Raw genomic sequence first — 18,472 nt, forward strand, 5'->3', positions numbered from 1 at the left:
GAATTCTGTCCTAGGTTTCCCTATGGGCAAGCATGGCTTCTCTATGCAGAATTCTGTCCTAGGTTTCCCTATGGGCAAGTGCTTTTCAATGGATCTCTATGGGCAAGCATGGCTTTTCTATGGAGAATTCTGTCCTAGGTTTCCCTATGGGCAAGTGCTTTTCAATGGATCCCTATGGTCAAGCATGGCTTCTCTATGGAGAATTCTGTCCTAGGTTTCCCTATGGGCAAGTGCTTTTCAATGGATCCCTATGGGCAAGCATGGCTTCTCTATGCAGAATTCTGTCCTAGGTTTCCCTATGGGCAAGTGCTTTTCAATGGATCCCTATGGGCAAGCATGGCTTCTCTATGCAGAATTCTGTCCTAGGTTTCCCTATGGGCAAGTGCTTTTCAATGGATCCCTATGGGCAAGCATGACTTCTCTATGCAGAATTCTGTCCTAGGTTTCCTTATGGGCAAGTGCTTTTCAATGGATCCCTTTGGGCAAGCATGACTTCTCTATGCAGAATTCTGTCCTAGGTTTCCCTATGGGCAAGTGCTTTTCAATGGATCCCTATGGGCAAGCATGGCTTCTCTATGCAGAATTCTGTCCTAGGTTTCCCTATGGGCAAGCATGGCTTCTCTATGCAGAATTCTGTCCTAGGTTTCCCTATGGGCAAGTGCTTTTCAATGGATCCCTATGGGCAAGCACGGCTTCTCTATGCAGAATTCTGTCCTAGGTTTCCCTATGGGCAAGTGCTTTTCAATGGATCCCTATGGGCAAGCATGGCTTCTCTATGCAGAATTCTGTCCTAGGTTTCCCTATGGGCAAGTGCTTTTCAATGGATCCCTATGGGCAAGCATGGCTTCTCTATGCAGAATTCTGTCCTAGGTTTCCCTATGGGCAAGTGCTTTTCAATGGATCCCTATGGGCAAGCATGGCTTCTCTATGCATAATTCTGTCCTAGGTTTCCCTATGGGCAAGTGCTTTTCAATGGATCCCTATGGGCAAGCATGGCTTCTCTATGCAGAATTCTGTCCTAGGTTTCCCTATGGGCAAGTGCTTTTCAATGGATCCTTATGGGCAAGCATAGCTTCTCTATGCAGAATTCTGTCCTAGGTTTCCCTATGGGCAAGTGCTTTTCAATGGATCCCTATGGGCAAGCATGGCTTCTCTATGCAGAATTCTGTCCTAGGTTTCCCTATGGGCAAGTGCTTTTCAATGGATCCCTATGGGCAAGCATGGCTTCTCTATGCAGAATTCTGTCCTAGGTTTCCCTATGGGCAAGTGCTTTTCAATGGATCCCTATGGGCAAGCATGGCTTCTCTATGCAGAATTCTGTCCTAGGTTTCCCTATGGGCAAGTGCTTTTCAATGGATCCCTATGGGCAAGCATGGCTTCTCTATGGAGAATTCTGTCCTAGGTTTCCCTATGGGCAAGCATGGCTTCTCTATGCAGAATTCTGTCCTATGTTTCCCTATGGGCAAGCATGGCTTCTCTATGCAGAATTCTGTCCTAGGTTTCCCTATGGGCAAGTGCTTTTCAATGGATCCCTATGGGCAAGCATGGCTTCTCTATGCAGAATTCTGTCCTAGGTTTCCCTATGGGCAAGCATGGCTTCTCTATGCAGAATTCTGTCCTATGTTTCCCTATGGGCAAGCATGGCTTCTCTATGCAGAATTCTGTCCTAGGTTTCCCTATGGGCAAGTGCTTTTCAATGGATCTCTATGGGCAAGCATGGCTTTTCTATGGAGAATTCTGTCCTAGGTTTCCCTATGGGCAAGTGCTTTTCAATGGATCCCTATGGTCAAGCATGGCTTCTCTATGGAGAATTCTGTCCTACGTTTCCCTATGGGCAAGTGCTTTTCAATGGATCCCTATGGTCAAGCATGGCTTCTCTATGGAGAATTCTGTCCTAGGTTTCCCTATGGGCAAGTGCTTTTCAATGGATCCCTATGGGCAAGCATGGCTTCTCTATGCAGAATTCTGTCCTAGGTTTCCCTATGGGCAAGTGCTTTTCAATGGATCCCTATGGGCAAGCATGACTTCTCTATGCAGAATTCTGCCCTAGGTTTCCTTATGGGCAAGCATGGCTTCTCTATGCAGAATTCTGTCCTATGCTTCCCTATGGGCAAGCATGGCTTCTCTATGCAGAATTCTGTCCTAGGTTTCCCTATGGGCAAGTGCTTTTCAATGGATCCCTATGGGCAAGCATGGCTTCTCTATGCAGAATTCTGTCCTAGGTTTCCCTATGGGCAAGCATGGCTTCTCTATGCAGAATTCTGTCCTAGGTTTCCCTATGGGCAAGTGCTTTTCAATGGATCTCTATGGGCAAGCATGGATTTTCTATGGAGAATTCTGTCCTAGGTTTCCCTATGGGCAAGTGCTTTTCAATGGATCCCTATGGTCAAGCATGGCTTCTCTATGGAGAATTCTGTCCTGGGTTTCCCTATGGGCAAGTGCTTTTCAATGGATCCCTATGGGCAAGCATGGCTTCTCTATGCAGAATTCTGTCCTAGGTTTCCCTATGGGCAAGTGCTTTTCAATGGATCCCTATGGGCAAGCATGGCTTCTCTATGGAGAATTCTGTCCTAGGTTTCCCTATGGGCAAGTGCTTTTCAATGGATCCCTATGGGCAAGCATGGCTTCTCTATGCAGAATTCTGTCCTAGGTTTCCCTATGGGCAAGTGTGGTTTCCCTATGGGCAAGTACTGTCCTTTGTTTTAGTACGTCCCTTTGTTAACGAGCTCTTGCTTCCTAATCAACTGCCTTTAGATAGAGAAAGGACTACAAAAGTAGAGCCTCCAACTGCAGGAAGTTTTTACCTGAGACCTGAATTAAGTTTAAACATTAACACTGTTCTGCCTCTAAAACAGCAAGTAATATCGGATTACAGTCACCAGAGAGTAGACAAAGAATTGGAAGCCCAGAATCCTGCGCAAGCTGCCTGTGTGAAGTCAAATATTGGTACCACTGTACTTTTATTTTTAAATGCACCTTTGGCTTCTCAACATCACAGGTGAAACAAATCCAGACCAATCAGTTTGCAGACAGAATGCTCACCCATGCCAACGCCCTAGGAGGCAGTGAGACAGTTATATTTTTGTGCTTTAATATCCTTCCTTTGTTTAGAAAGCCGTGTAGACAGACTCAAGACTAGAAAGGGGTAAATCCTACTGATCTTAGTGGGGCTTACTTCTGAGTAGACATATTTAGGATTGTGCTGCAGCTCTGTTTTTAGGGTGACACAAGATATAAACACACACACCCCATGTTTACCAAAAGAACAGTTTGCTGGTTACTGCATTATTTTTGCATGAAAAAAGGGGTTTTTAGACACCCTAATATAAGCAGGGGCAGATAGGAATTGTTTTAGGAAGCCCTCTGGAAAAGGTGCTACTGAATCCTTTTTAGCCAGGAAGGACCTAGGGCATTGCAATTTTCTCCTGATCCTGCTGGAGCCCAGATTTTGGGTGTGGGTGTGTGTGAGGAGAGAACACACAGAGGCCTGGTTCAGACAACACGCTAAACCATGCTGCAGCCAGAGACACACAGTAGCTCTCTCTTTAACATTTGATTTTAGCAGTCCTGTGTTGGTAGCAATCTTAATTATAGGGCTGATGGAAGGGACAAGTAATAACCCAGGCCAAAGTTCCAGAAGACAAGTTTCAGAAGCTCTGGCAAATGCAGGAGGCGTCTAGATAACAGGCACAGGGTCAAGACACAGGCAAGCAAGCCAAGATAATGTCCCTGTTCAGAAGACATGTTAAACCATGGCTTTAACCACAGTGCTTAAACCTGTGGTTTAAGGTATCTTCTGAACAGGGCCATAGAGTCAGCCAAAGAAGAAGTAGTCCAACAGAGTTAGGCAGCCCAATACATACACAATCCAATAGCAGGGTCAAGCAGGAGTCCAAGTTGGGTTCAAGATGGGCGAAGAAACCAGGAGAAGTTGGGGAGAGGCTGTTTCCAGCAGCTACCAAATGCTGACTGCTGGGCTTTTCCTAATAAAGGTTGCTGAGCCACACCCAGACTCAGCTGCTGCTGAAATTCCCTCTTCATCCCAACAGTTAAAGCTGCAGGAGATATACTAGAGTAACCAGATTTAAAAGAGGGCAGGGCTCCTGCAGCTTTAACTGTTGTGATGAAGAAGAAATTTCACCACGTTCTCCATATATACAAATGACACCTGCTAAAATTCTGTCCTATGTTTCCCTATGGGCAAGTGCTTTTCAATGGATCCCTATGGGCAAGCATGGCTTCTCTATGCAGAATTCTGTCCTAGGTTTCCCTATGGGCAAGTGCTTTTCAATGGATCCCTATGGGCAAGCATGGCTTCTCTATGCAGAATTCTGTCCTAGGTTTCCCTATGGGCAAGTGCTTTTCAATGGATCCCTATGGTCAAGCATGGCTTCTCTATGGAGAATCCTGTCCTAGGTTTCCCTATGGGCAAGTGCTTTTCAATGGATCCCTATGGGCAAGCATGGCTTCTCTATGCAGAATTCTGTCCTTGGTTTCCCTATGGGCAAGCATGGCTTCTCTATGCAGAATTCTGTCCTAGGTTTCCCTATGGGCAAGTGCTTTTCAATGGATCCCTATGGGCAAGCATGGCTTCTCTATGCAGAATTCTGTCCTAGGTTTCCCTATGGGCAAGTGCTTTTCAATGGATCCCTATGGGCAAGCATGGCTTCTCTATGCAGAATTCTGTCCTAGGTTTCCCTATGGGCAAGTGCTTTTCAATGGATCCCTATGGGCAAGCATGGCTTCTCTATGCAGAATTCTGTCCTAGGTTTCCCTATGGGCAAGTGCTTTTCAATGGATCCCTATGGGCAAGCATGGCTTCTCTATGCAGAATTCTGTCCTAGGTTTCCCTATGGGCAAGTGCTTTTCAATGGATCCCTATGGGCAAGCATGGCTTCTCTATGCAGAATTCTGTCCTAGGTTTCCCTATGGGCAAGTGCTTTTCAATGGATCCCTATGGTCAAGCATGGCTTCTCTATGGAGAATTCTGTCCTAGGTTTCCCTATGGGCAAGTGCTTTTCAATGGATCCCTATGGGCAAGCATGGCTTCTCTATGCAGAATTTTGTCCTAGGTTTCCCTATGGGCAAGCATGGCTTCTCTATGCAGAATTCTGTCCTAGGTTTCCCTATGGGCAAGCATGGCTTCTCTATGCAGAATTCTGTCCTAGGTTTCCCTATGGGCAAGTGCTTTTCAATGGATCCCTATGGTCAAGCATGGCTTCTCTATGCAGAATTCTGTCCTAGGTTTCCCTATGGGCAAGTGCTTTTCAATGGATCCCTATGGGCAAGCATGGCTTCTCTATGCAGAATTCTGTCCTAGGTTTCCCTATGGGCAGGTGCTTTTCAATGGATCCCTATGGGCAAGCATGGCTTCTCTATGCAGAATTCTGTCCTAGGTTTCCCTATGGGCAAGCATGGCTTCTCTATGCAGAATTCTGTCCTAGGTTTCCCTATGGGCAAGCATGGCTTCTCTATGCAGAATTCTGTCCTAGGTTTCCCTATGGGCAAGTGCTTTTCAATGGATCCCTATGGGCAAGCATGGCTTCTCTATGCAGAATTCTGTCCTAGGTTTCCCTATGGGCAAGTGCTTTTCAATGGATCCCTATGGGCAAGCATGGCTTCTCTATGCAGAATTCTGTCCTAGGTTTCCCTATGGGCAAGTGCTTTTCAATGGATCCCTATGGGCAAGCATGGCTTCTCTATGCAGAATTCTGTCCTAGGTTTCCCTATGGGCAGGTGCTTTTCAATGGATCCCTATGGGCAAGCATGGCTTCTCTATGCAGAATTCTGTCCTAGGTTTCCCTATGGGCAAGCATGGCTTCTCTATGCAGAATTCTGTCCTAGGTTTCCCTATGGGCAAGCATGGCTTCTCTATGCAGAATTCTGTCCTAGGTTTCCCTATGGGCAAGTGCTTTTCAATGGATCCCTATGGGCAAGCATGGCTTCTCTATGCAGAATTCTGTCCTAGGTTTCCCTATGGGCAAGTGCTTTTCAATGGATCCTTATGGGCAAGCATGGCTTCTCTACGCAGAATTCTGTCCTAGGTTTCCCTATGGGCAAGTGCTTTTCAATGGATCCCTATGGGCATGCATGACTTCTCTATGCAGAATTCTCTCCTAGGTTTCCTTATGGGCAAGCATGGCTTCTCTATGCAGAATTCTGTCCTATGTTTCCCTATGGGCAAGCATGGCTTCTCTATGCAGAATTCTGTCCTAGATTTCCCTATGGGCAAGTGCTTTTCAATGGATCCCTATGGGCAAGCATGGCTTCTCTATGCAGAATTCTGTCCTAGGTTTCCCTATGGGCAAGCATGGCTTCTCTATGGAGAATTCTGTCCTAGGTTTCCCTATGGGCAAGTGCTTTTCAATGGATCCCTATGGTCAAGCATGGCTTCTCTATGGAGAATTCTGTCCTAGGTTTCCCTATGGGCAAGTGCTTTTCAATGGATCCCTATGGGCAAGCATGGCTTCTCTATGCAGAATTCTGTCCTAGGTTTCCCTATGGGCAAGTGCTTTTCAATGGATCCCTATGGTCAAGCATGGCTTCTCTATGGAGAATTCTGTCCTAGGTTTCCCTATGGGCAAGTGCTTTTCAATGGATCCCTATGGGCAAGCATGGCTTCTCTATGCAGAATTCTGTCCTAGGTTTCCCTATGGGCAAGTGCTTTTCAATGGATCCCTATGGTCAAGCATGGCTTCTCTATGGAGAATTCTGTCCTAGGTTTCCCTATGGGCAAGTGCTTTTCAATGGATCCCTATGGGCAAGCATGGCTTCTCTATGCAGAATTCTGTCCTAGGTTTCCCTATGGGCAAGTGCTTTTCAATGGATCCCTATGGGCAAGCATGGCTTCTCTATGCAGAATTCTGTCCTAGGTTTCCCTATGGGCAAGTGCTTTTCAATGGATCCCTATGGGCAAGCATGGCTTCTCTATGCAGAATTCTGTCCTAGGTTTCCCTATGGGCAAGTGCTTTTCAATGGATCCCTATGGGCAAGCATGGCTTCTCTATGCAGAATTCTGTCCTAGGTTTCCCTATGGGCAAGTGCTTTTCAATGGATCCCTATGGTCAAGCATGGCTTCTCTATGGAGAATTCTGTCCTAGGTTTCCCTATGGGCAAGTGCTTTTCAATGGATCCCTATGGGCAAGCATGGCTTCTCTATGCAGAATTCTGTCCTAGGTTTCCCTATGGGCAAGTGTGGTTTCCCTATGGGCAAGTACTGTCCTTTGTTTTAGTACGTCCCTTTGTTAACGAGCTCTTGCTTCCTAATCAACTGCCTTTAGATAGAGAAAGGACTACAAAAGTAGAGCCTCCAACTGCAGGAAGTTTTTACCTGAGACCTGAATTAAGTTTAAACATTAACACTGTTCTGCCTCTAAACCAGCAAGTAATATCGGATTACAGTCACCAGAGAGTAGACAAAGAATTGGAAGCCCAGAATCCTGCGCAAGCTGCCTGTGTGAAGTCAAATATTGGTACCACTGTACTTTTATTTTTAAATGCACCTTTGGCTTCTCAACATCACAGGTGAAACAAATCCAGACCAATCAGTTTGCAGACAGAATGCTCACCCATGCCAACGCCCTAGGAGGCAGTGAGACAGTTATATTTTTGTGCTTTAATAACCTTCCTTTGTTTAGAAAGCCGTGTAGACTGACTCAAGACTAGAAAGGTGTAAACCCTACTGATCTTAGTGGGGCTTACTTCTGAGTAGACATATTTAGGAATGTGCTGCTGCTCTGTTTTTAGGGTGACACAAGATATATATACACACACCCCATGTTTACCAAAAGAACAGTTTGCTGGTTACTGCATTATTTTTGCATGAAAAAAGGGGTTTTTAGACACCCTAATATAAGCAGGGGCAGATAGGAATTGTTTTAGGAAGCCCTCTGGAAAAGGTGCTACTGAATCCTTTTTAGCCAGGAAGGACCTAGGGCATTGCAATTTTCTCCTGATCCTGCTGGAGCCCAGATTTTGGGTGTGGGTGTGTGTGAGGAGAGAACACACAGAGGCCTGGTTCAGACAACACGCTAAACCATGCTGCAGCCAGAGACACACAGTAGCTCTCTCTTTAACATTTGATTTTAGCAATCTTAATTATAGGGCTGATGGAAGGGACAAGTAATAACCCAGGCCAAAGTTCCAGAAGACAAGTTTCAGAAGCTCTGGCAAATGCAGGAGGGGTCTAGATAACAGGCACTGGGTCAAGACACAGGCAAGCAAGCCAAGATAATGTCCCTGTTCAGAAGACATGTTAAACCATGGCTTTAACCACAGTGCTTAAACCTGTGGTTTAAGGTATCTTCTGAACAGGGCCATAGAGTCAGCCAAAGCAAAAGTAGTCCAACAGAGTTAGGCAGCCCAATACATACACAATCCAATAGCAGGGTCAAGCAGGAGTCCAAGTTGGGTTCAAGATGGGCGAAGAAACCAGGAGAAGTTGGGGAGAGGCTGTTTCCAGCAGCTACCAAATGCTGACTGCTGGGCTTTTCCTAATAAAGGTTGCTGAGCCACACCCAGACTCAGCTGCTGCTGAAATTCCCTCTTCATCCCAACAGTTAAAGCTGCAGGAGATATACTAGAGTAACCAGATTTAAAAGAGGGCAGGGCTCCTGCAGCTTTAACTGTTGTGATGAAGAAGAAATTTCACCACGTTCTCCATATATACAAATGACACCTGCTAAAATTTCCTTTTCAATACAACTGTGTTATACAAGTGTGTTATATACAATACAAGTGTGTTATTACAAGCCTCTATGAGAATTTTGGGGCTCCCCCTGATTTTCTGGGGCTTCCATTGTTTACCTATGGCCATTCTGAAGAAACGTCATGTGGCTGTGCGCAGCTTAGGGGCCATTCCAATGGAGCGCGACTGCAGCAAAAACTCTTAGGATGCTTAGGGTCTCATTAGAAATGTCTGAGAATTTTAGGGCTCCCTGGGGTTTTCTGGGGCTGCCAGAGAAGCCCATTGTTTTCTTATGGCCATTCTGAGGAAACCTCATGTGCCCGTGCGCAGCTTAGGGGCCATTGCAATGGAGCACGCCTGCATTAAAAACTCTTAGTATGCTCAGAGTCTCATTACAAACATCTATGAGAATTTTGGGGCTCCCCCTGATTTTCTGGGGCTTCCAGATAGGCCCATTGTTTTCCTATGGCCATTCTGAAGTAACCTCATGTGCCCGTGCGCAGCGTAGGTGCCATTGCAATGGAGCACACCTGCAGCAAAAACTCTTAGCAGGCTTAGTGTGTTATTACAAGCCTCTACGAGAATTTTGGGGCTCCCCCTGAGTTTCTGGGGTTGCCAGAGAAGCCCATTGTTTTCCTATGGCTATTCTGAAGAAACATCATGCGGCCGTGCGCAGCTTAGGGACCATTCCAATGAAGCACATCTATAGCAAAAACTCTTAGGATGCTTAGGGTCTCATTACAAACGTCTATGAGAATTTTGGGGATCCCCCTGATTTTCTGGAGCTTCCAGATTGGCCCATTGTTTTCCTATGGCCATTCTGAAGAAACCTCATGTGCCCGTGCGCAGTGTAGGGGCCATTGCAATGGAGAGCACCTTCATCAAAAACACTTAGCAGGCTTAGTGTGTTATTACAAGCCTCTATGAGAATTTTGGGGCTCCCCCTGATTTGGGAGGGCTGCCAGAGAAGCCCATTGTTTTCCTATGGCCATTCTGAAGGAACCACATGTGGCCATGCGCAGCTTAGGGGCCATTCCAATGGAGCACGCCTGCAGCAAAAACTCTTAGCATGCTTAGGGTCTCATTAGAATTATCTATGAGAATTTTGAGGCTCCCCCTGATTTTCTGGGGCTTCCAGATAGGCCCATTGTTTTCCAATGGCCATTCTGAAGAAACCTCATGTGCCCGTGCGCAGCTTAGAGGCCATTCCAATGGAGCACGTCTGCAGCAAAAACTCTTAGGATGCGTAGGCACTCATTACAAACATCTATGAGAATTTTGGGGCTCCCCCTGATTTTCTGGGGCTGCCAGATAGCGCCATGCTATCCTATGGCCATTCTGAGGAAACCTCATGTGCCAGTGCGCAGCTTAGGGGCCATTGCAATGGAGCACGTCTGCAGCAAAAACTCTTAGGATGCTCAGGGTCTCATTACAAGCCTCTATGAGAATTTCGGGGCTCCCCCTGATTTTCTGGGGCTTCCAGATAGGCCCATTGTTTTCCAATGGCCATTCTGAAGAAACGTCATGTGCCCGTGCGCAGCATAGAGGCCATTGCAATGGAGCACGCATGCAGCAAAAACTCTTAGGATGCTCAGGGTCTCATTACAAGCCTCCATGAGAATATTGGGGCTCCCCCTGATTTTCTGGGGCTGCCAGATAGCGCCATGCTTTCCAATGGCCATTCTAAGGAAACCTCATGTGCCCGTGCGCAGCTTAGGGGCCATTGCAATGGAGCACGTCTGCAGCAAAGACTCTTAGGATGCTTAGGTTCTCATTACAAACAGCTATGAGAATTTCGGGGCTCCCCCTGATTTTCTGGGGCTGCCAGATAGCGCCATGCTATCCTATGGCCATTCTGAAGAAACCTCATGTGCCCGTGTGCAGTGTAGGGGCCATTGCAGTGGAGCACACCTACAGCAAAAACTCTTAGGATGCTCAGTGTCTCATTAAAAGACTCTACATGAATTTTGGGGCTCCCCCTGAGTTTCTGGGGCTGCCAGAGAAGCCCATAGTTTTCCAATGGCCATTCTGAAGAAACGTCATGTGCCCGTGCGCAGCACAGAGGCCATTGCAATGGAGCACGCGTGCAGCAACAACTGTTAGGATGCTTAGGGTCTCATTACAAGCCTCTAGGAGAATTTTGGGGCTCCCCCTGATTTTCTGGGGCTGCCAGATAGCGCTATGCTTTCCTATGGCCATTCTGCAAAAACCTCATGTGGCCATACGCAGCTTAGGGGGCATTCCAATGGAGCACGTCTGCAGCAAAAACTCTTAGGATGCTTAGGGTCTCATTAGAAATATCTATGAGAATTTTGGGGCTCCCCCTGATTTTCTGGGGCTTCTAGATAGGCCCATTGTTTTCCTATGGCCATTCTGAAGAAACCTCATGTGCCCGTGCGCAGCTTAGAGGCTATTCCAATGGAGCACGTCTGCAGCAAAAACTCTTAGGATGCTTAGGGACTCGTTACAAACATCTATGAGAATTTCGGGGCTCCCCCTGATTTTCTGGGGCTGCCAGATAGCGCCATGCTTTCCTATGGCCATTCTGAGGAAACCTCATGTGCCAGTGCGCAGCTTAGGGGCCATTGCAATGGAGCACATCTGCAGCAAAAACTCTTAGGATGCTCAGGGTCTCATTACAAGCCTCTAGGAGAATTTCGGGGCTCCCCCTGTTTTTCTGGGGCTGCCAGATAGCGCCATGCTTTCCAATGGCCATTCTGAGGAAACCTCATGTGCCCGTGCGCAGCTTAGGGGCCATTGCAATGGAGCACGCATGCATTAAAAACTCTTAGGATGCTCAGTTTCTCATTACAAACATCTATGAGAATTTTGGGGCTCCCCCTGATTTTCTGGGGCTTCCAGATAGGCCCATTGTTTTCCTATGGCCATTCTGAGGAAACCTCATGTGCCTGTGCGCAGCTTAGAGGCCATTCCAATGGAGCACACCTGCAGCAAAAACTCTTAGGATGCTTAGGGTCTCATTACAAACATCTATGAGAATTTCGGGGCTCCCCCTGATTTTCTGGGGCTGCCAGAAAGTGCATTGCTTTCCTATGGCCATTCTGAAGAAACCTCATGTGCCCGTGTGCAGTGTAGGGGCCATTGCAATGGAGCACACCTACAGGAAAAACTCTTAGCAGGCTTAGTGTGTTATTACAAGCCTCTACGTGAATTTTGGGGCTCCCCTTGAGTTTCTGGGGCTGCCAGTGAAGCCCATTGTTTTCTTATGGCCATTCTGAGGAAACGTCATGTGGCCGTGCGCAGCTTAGGGGCCATTTCAATGGAGCACGCCTGCAGCAAAAACTCTTGGGGTGCTTAGGGTCTCATTACAAAAATCTACGAGAATTTCAGGGCTCCCCCTGATTTTCTGGGGCTTCCAGATAGGCCCATTGTTTTCCAATGGCCATTCTGAAGAAACCTCATGTGCCCGTGCGCAGATTAGGGGCCATTCCAATGGAGCACGTCTGCAGCAAAAACTCTTAGGATGTGTAGGGACTCATTACAAACGTCTATGAGAATTTCGGGGCTCCCCCTGATTTTCTGGGGCTGCCAGATAGCGCCATGCTTTCCTATGGCCATTCTGAAGAAACCTCATGTGGCCGTGTGCAGCTTAGGGGCTATTCCAATGGAGCACGTCTGCAGCAAAAACTCTTAGGATGCTTAGGGTCTCATTACAAATGTCTATGAGAATTTTGGGGCTCCCCTTGATTTCTGGGGCTGCATGACTGTCCAATGCTTTCCTATGGTCATTCTGATGGAACCTTATGGGCCCATGTGCAATGTGGGGGTCTTTCCGGTGGAGCATGTCTCCAGTAGAAACTCTTAGGTTTTTGGGGGGGTTAGTTCAAATCTCCATGAGCGTTTTGGGGCTCCCCCTCTTTTCTGCGTGCCTGCTTGTGACAGCCTAATGCTTTCCTATGGCCATTCTGAATGACACCCCGTATTATGGCTATGCACAAGTTGGGGGCAAGTCCAATGCAACATGTATCAAGCACAGAGTCTTAGGATGCTTGGGTTTCTAATTTCAACCTCCGTAAGCATTTTCAGCTTCATCTGATTCTTAAGGGGCTTGTGGTATCATTCCCATGTATTCCTATGACCACTTTGAAATGTAAGCCAGTTGTGAGGAGAGGGTGCGGGGGGGGGGGATTTGTAAACATGGAAATAATCTGTGACAGTTTTTGGCAACCCCCCTCCACTTATTTTGGTCTTTTAAAACTGGTGCCTATGAAGCATTGTATGAAACGGCAGTCACCTTCTCTTTATTGTATTCTGTTTTCTTTTTACGTTTGGAGATGATCCCTAGAAACCACTGTGTTGGGGGTCATAGGAATTGTTCCCCAAAACCACTTTGTTGGTTTGTATTTTGATTCTGTGTGGTTTTCTATGAAAACTAAATGTTTAACTCCTTTAGGTATTTTAATTTGTAGATGATGCCTAAACTCCTTCAATGATTTCCTATGGCCATTCGGAATGACACAATGCATTTCAATGGCCATTCGGTGTCCTTCGGTTTAGTACGTCCCCAATTTTAGCTGTCGCTAGCTCTAGGTAGGATATCTTGGGGCATGTCAACACCATGCCTTAGTCCAGGGATTGCCCTGAAATCATCCCTGTGCATCCACATAATGCACAGGGAATCCTGGGGGCAGGGAGGGAAGATCCCTGCATTTCCCAGGGATAACCGGGATGCCTTTAATCCTGACTTTTCCTGCGGTGTCGGGATCGTCCCAAGACCACGGGAGGTGTGGGCCATCCTGGTTTTGTCATGGCTCCTAGTGAGTAAACGCGAGGGGCCAGGAACCAGGCATGGAGCTCTTCAGGCACTCCGTGCCCATCGGGGGGGGGGGGGAATGGGGCTTTGTTGGTTTTTTTACCTTTTATTTTTACTGGAGCACGAGTAAAAACGCCCTCTCCCTTGTTGCTGCCTTCTGAGCCTCACAGGGCCTTAGATGCTGAGCCTATTGTGGTCCCAAGCTATGTAAGGCTTTATAGATTAAGACTAGCACCTTGAATCAAGCTTGGAAGCGTATAGGCAGCCAGTGCAAGCAGGCCAGAGTCGGTCTTAAATGTTCAGACCTTCTAGTCCCTGTAATCAGTCTGGCCACCACATTTTGCTACAGCTTCTGAACCAGGTTGTAAATATTTCTCAGGCATGGCTCTTGTACGTTTCACAGCTGCTGACATACAGTAGCTTAACAGGTAAAGCTTTGCTCACGTTGGGGTAATTAAGCTTCATCTGCTGAATTTCCATTTCTGACACAAATGTTAAAAGCACAGGAACACTATGGGCATGTCTACACCAGTGTTCATCCCGGGGATCATCCCTGGATCATCACATGATGCACAGGGGATCCCCGAAGCAGGGAGAGATGATCCCTCCATTTTCCTGGGATATCTGGGAACACTTTAGCCTGATTCTTCCCGTGGTCTCGGGATTGTCCTGAGAATGCGGGAGGTGTGTGGGCACCCATCCTGGCTTCGTCCTGCCTCCTTGTGAGTAATGTGAGAGGCAGGAACCAGGCATGGGGCATGGAGCTCTTCAGGCACTCTATGCCCATCATGGGTGGGTAGGGGAGCGGGTGTTGTTTTTTAGTTACAGTTTTGTTGGCGCACAAGTGTGCTCATCTCTGTTAAAAAGAAAGAAAGAAAGAAAATGGCGGGCACGACATCTCTCCTTCCTCCCTGGATGTCACACGTGTGTGCAGACAAAGGGAAGGATTTTGTGAGCAGAATATCATGAGTTCCTCACCCCTCCCTCCCCTGGTGTAGACATACCCTGTGTCATAGCTGGCAATAGTATTGCATGTGATTGTGTTTGGGGGTGGGGGTGGTATGCACCTAGATACCAAAAGCCCACATCCCCTTTTACACTTTTTGATGGACACTTTTTCAGAAGAATATAATCATCTTCACTCAAAAATACTTCATCATCATTGATCTGCTATAGCACAGCTTTCCTCAACCTGGTGTCCTCCAGATTACAACTCTCATCAACACAATGGCCATGCTGTCTGGGGAACACCTCCCTCTCTCACATCCAAACAGAAGTTATGCTGGTTGCACAGGCCATCTGCCAAAGACATGTTTTGTTTACTCACATACATGGGAATCTGTGTATGAGTAAACAAAATTTTTCTGTAACCATTCTACTTATAATGCTCCAGCCAGTTGAACCTGTCAAAGCCAGTACAAAACAATTAGTGTCCATTTATTTATTTATTTATTTATTTGTTTGTTTGTTACATTTATATACCACTCCCATAGCCAGGGCTCTCTGGGCGGTTTACAGAAATTCCAAAATTGAGGTAAAAACAAGTATACAAAATTTAAAACTCTAAAACACAGTACATACACACATAAAGCATTAAAAACCGATTAAAAACTAAACATGTGGGTAATTAGGATGTGCCGCCCTATGCCTGGGCAAAGAGGAAAGTCTTAACCTGGCGCCGGAAAGATAGCAGTGTTGGTGCCAGGTGAGCCTCATCAGGGAGATCATTCCACAGTCTGGGGGCCACCACCGAAAAGGCCCTGTCCCTCATTGCCACACTCCGAGCCTCTCTGGGAGAAGGCACCCGGAGGAGGACCTTAGATGTTGAACGTAGTGACTGGGTATATTCATGTCGGGAGAGGCGTTCCGTCAGGTATTGTGGTCCCAAGCCGTGTAAGGCTTTATAGTAGGGGTGTGCACGGACCCCCCGCTCCGCTTCACTTGCAGATCCGCCATTTTTCGGAGCGGGTCGCTCCGCCCCGCCCCCGCTCCGCCCACTTCCGCTCCGCTCCGCCCGGAGCTCCGGATCGGATCCGGAGCTCCGTTTTTGCCCCCCCATAGGCTTGCATTGAAAGCTAAAAAAGTAAACAACTTTTTTTCCGTTGAAGTTAGAAACCTCACGTTTGGCACCATGACACCTCATGGGCGTATACACACACACGCCAAGTTTCAAGGCAATCCCATCATCCCCTGATTTTTGGCGAATTTTTGAAAATCGGGCACCCCATTCACACCCCTTGGGATAGCTCCGTCAATTTGCATGTTACAAACCTCAAACTCGGCACCAGGGCAGCTTATCCATGTGTCCACATGCACGCCAAGTTGCAAGCAAATCCCATCATCCCCTGATTTTTGGCGCGGCTCTACCCTCTAACGCACCTCCCATAACCCTAATTCACACCCCTTTAGATAGCTCCGTCAATTTGCACGTTAGAAACCTCAAACTCAGCACCATGATAGCTTATCCACGTGTCCACATGCACGCCAAGTTTCAAGGCAATCCCATCATCCCCTGATTTTTGGGGAATTTATGAAAATCGGGCACCCCATTCACACCCCTTGGGATAGCTCCGTCAATTTGCATGTTAGAAACCTCAAACTCGGCACCAGGAGAGCTTATCCATGTGTCCACATGCACGCCAAGTTGCAAGCAAATCCCATCATCCCCTGATTTTTGGCATGGCTTAACTCACCCCAAATTGTCCCATTCTACAACTACGTCAATTTGCACGTTAGAAACCTCAAACTCAGCACCATGATAGCTTATCCACGTGTCCACATGCACGCCAAGTTTCAAGGCAATCCCATCATCCCCTGATTTTTGGGGAATTTATGAAAATCGGGCACCCCATTCACACCCCTTGGGATAGCTCCGTCAATTTGCATGTTAGAAACCTCAAACTCGGCACCAGGAGAGCTTATCCATGTGTCCACATGCACGCCAAGTTGCAAGCAAATCCCATCATCCCCTGATTTTTGGCACGGCTTAAACTTTTTAACTCACCCCAAATCAAGTCCCATTCTACAACTACGTCAATTTGCACGTTAGAAACCTATCCTTTGGTCCCATGACAGCTTACCCATGTGTCCCCATGGACACCAAGTTTCAAGGCAATCCCATCATCCCCTGATGTTAGGGGAACTTTTGAAATTTGAACACTCCAGTATGTCAGGGATTTAAAGTTGCAATTGCAGACAGCTCAATGGGGCCAGTTCCAAGGCAATCCCAACATGCCACGAGATAACCCTAAATCTTCTGGCACATTTGAAAAAGGGATTATTGAATTTGATAAAGTCTAAGTGAGCGCAGGAAGGACTTCTCCCCTTAGTCAAAGCAAGACACATACACCATCGCTGCAAGGCGGGAAGGGGAGAATTATTATTATTATTATTATTTATTTATATAGCACCATCAATGGAAAGCAGGCAGGCAGCATGCATTGTAGTGCCGCAAGGATGGCTTGAGCACTAACGCATAGCAAACCAACCCATAAGTGGGCGCAAAGTGAGGCAAAGATGGCTGGTTGTTTCTTTCTAAGCCAGCAGTTACGCCTTGAGGGGCACAGAGGAGGACGATTGGGAGCAAACCAGGCACCAGGCGGGCAGAGAGGCAGGCAGAGTAGGCGAGGAGTCAGTCCTGGCAGATGCCCCACCACAGCAGCACCCCGGGGGAGGCGGGCAGGCAGGCAGGCAGGCTGCGGGCATTTCTGGGGGCACAAGGAAGTGATGGCTGGTTTCTAAGCCAGCATTGCAGTTAGTCACGCATTGCAAACGCAAACCATCCCAGCGAGTCGGTCACCGAGGAGGACAGGCTAGCAGAGGGGCAGGCAGAGTGACATGTCATAGATCTAGTATTGGGGAGGAGTCAGTCCCGGCAGATGCCCCAACACAGTAGCACCCTGGGTGGGCATTGGAAAACGCCATCTTGTGGGTCAATACTTCCCCCACCCCATGTCCTGCAGGGTTGCCTGCCTAACCCTTGTGGGGATGGGAGATGGAGAGCTTAGAGTGGCAGTGCCAGCAGCAGCCTTCGGCTTTCCCCTGGAACCAGTCGCCTTGCCCGCCTCTTTCCCCAGCAAGATCGCCTGGTGCTGCCTATGAAGATGCATCTTCATGCTGCTGGTTCCATAATGCCCTGTCGATGAACCCCTGCTTAGGCTGAGTTTGCAGTGGCGACAGACAGCAAAGCGGGGATCCGCTCCCAACTCAAAGTGGTCCCACACGATGCTTGTCTTTCGTTTCTGTGGTGACACCACCAATTGCCCGCCTGAGCTCTCTGGTGTTGCCACAGAAACAGGGGTGTGGGATGAGACTGGGGAGAGAGCCTCGGCCTGCTGCTGCTCCTCCTCAGCCCCCACATCCTGGAGGCCCACCGCCTCCTCCTCCTCCCCCCCCTCCACTGTGCTGAGGACCTCGTCTAGGTCCATCAGCGGGCTCGTGGGCTGAAAGGAGAATGAAGGAGTTGGGGATACTCCTCCTCCTCTAATGGCACTGCTGCCACGTGCCTCTTGCAAACGGGCACTTTTCCCATTCCCACCCTCAAAAAGAGAACGCCGGGCACAAGTTGCAGAAGAGAGTGGCTCTGCCTGCTGCTTGTCCTGCTTCTGTTTTGGAGCAGTCAGCCAAGGAGTTGCCCGTTTGAGTTTCACAGGAGGAGAGGAAGCCCTGCTGGCAGACTGAGCCTTGCTGCTTTCAGCACGCCTGCTTTCTCTTTTCATGATGACTAACAAAATATTAATACTACTAATACTATGTATAAGGTACTACTAAGAATATGTATAAGAAGAATATAATATGTTTAAATGTAGGGAAATGGGACAAGAACAATAAAATATACTACTACTAATATGTATGAGAATATACTACTAAGAATATCTACAAGAATATAATAATATGTTTTAGAATATTACTAATAAATGTAGGGAAATGGGACAAGAAATGGGACAACCACTACTATAAGAAGAACAAAATATGAATACTACTACTAATATGTATGAGAATGTATACTAATA

The sequence above is a fragment of the Elgaria multicarinata genome, chromosome 4 (genome assembly GCF_023053635.1).
Source record: "Elgaria multicarinata webbii isolate HBS135686 ecotype San Diego chromosome 4, rElgMul1.1.pri, whole genome shotgun sequence".
In the NCBI taxonomy this organism is placed as follows: Eukaryota; Metazoa; Chordata; class Lepidosauria; order Squamata; family Anguidae; genus Elgaria; species Elgaria multicarinata.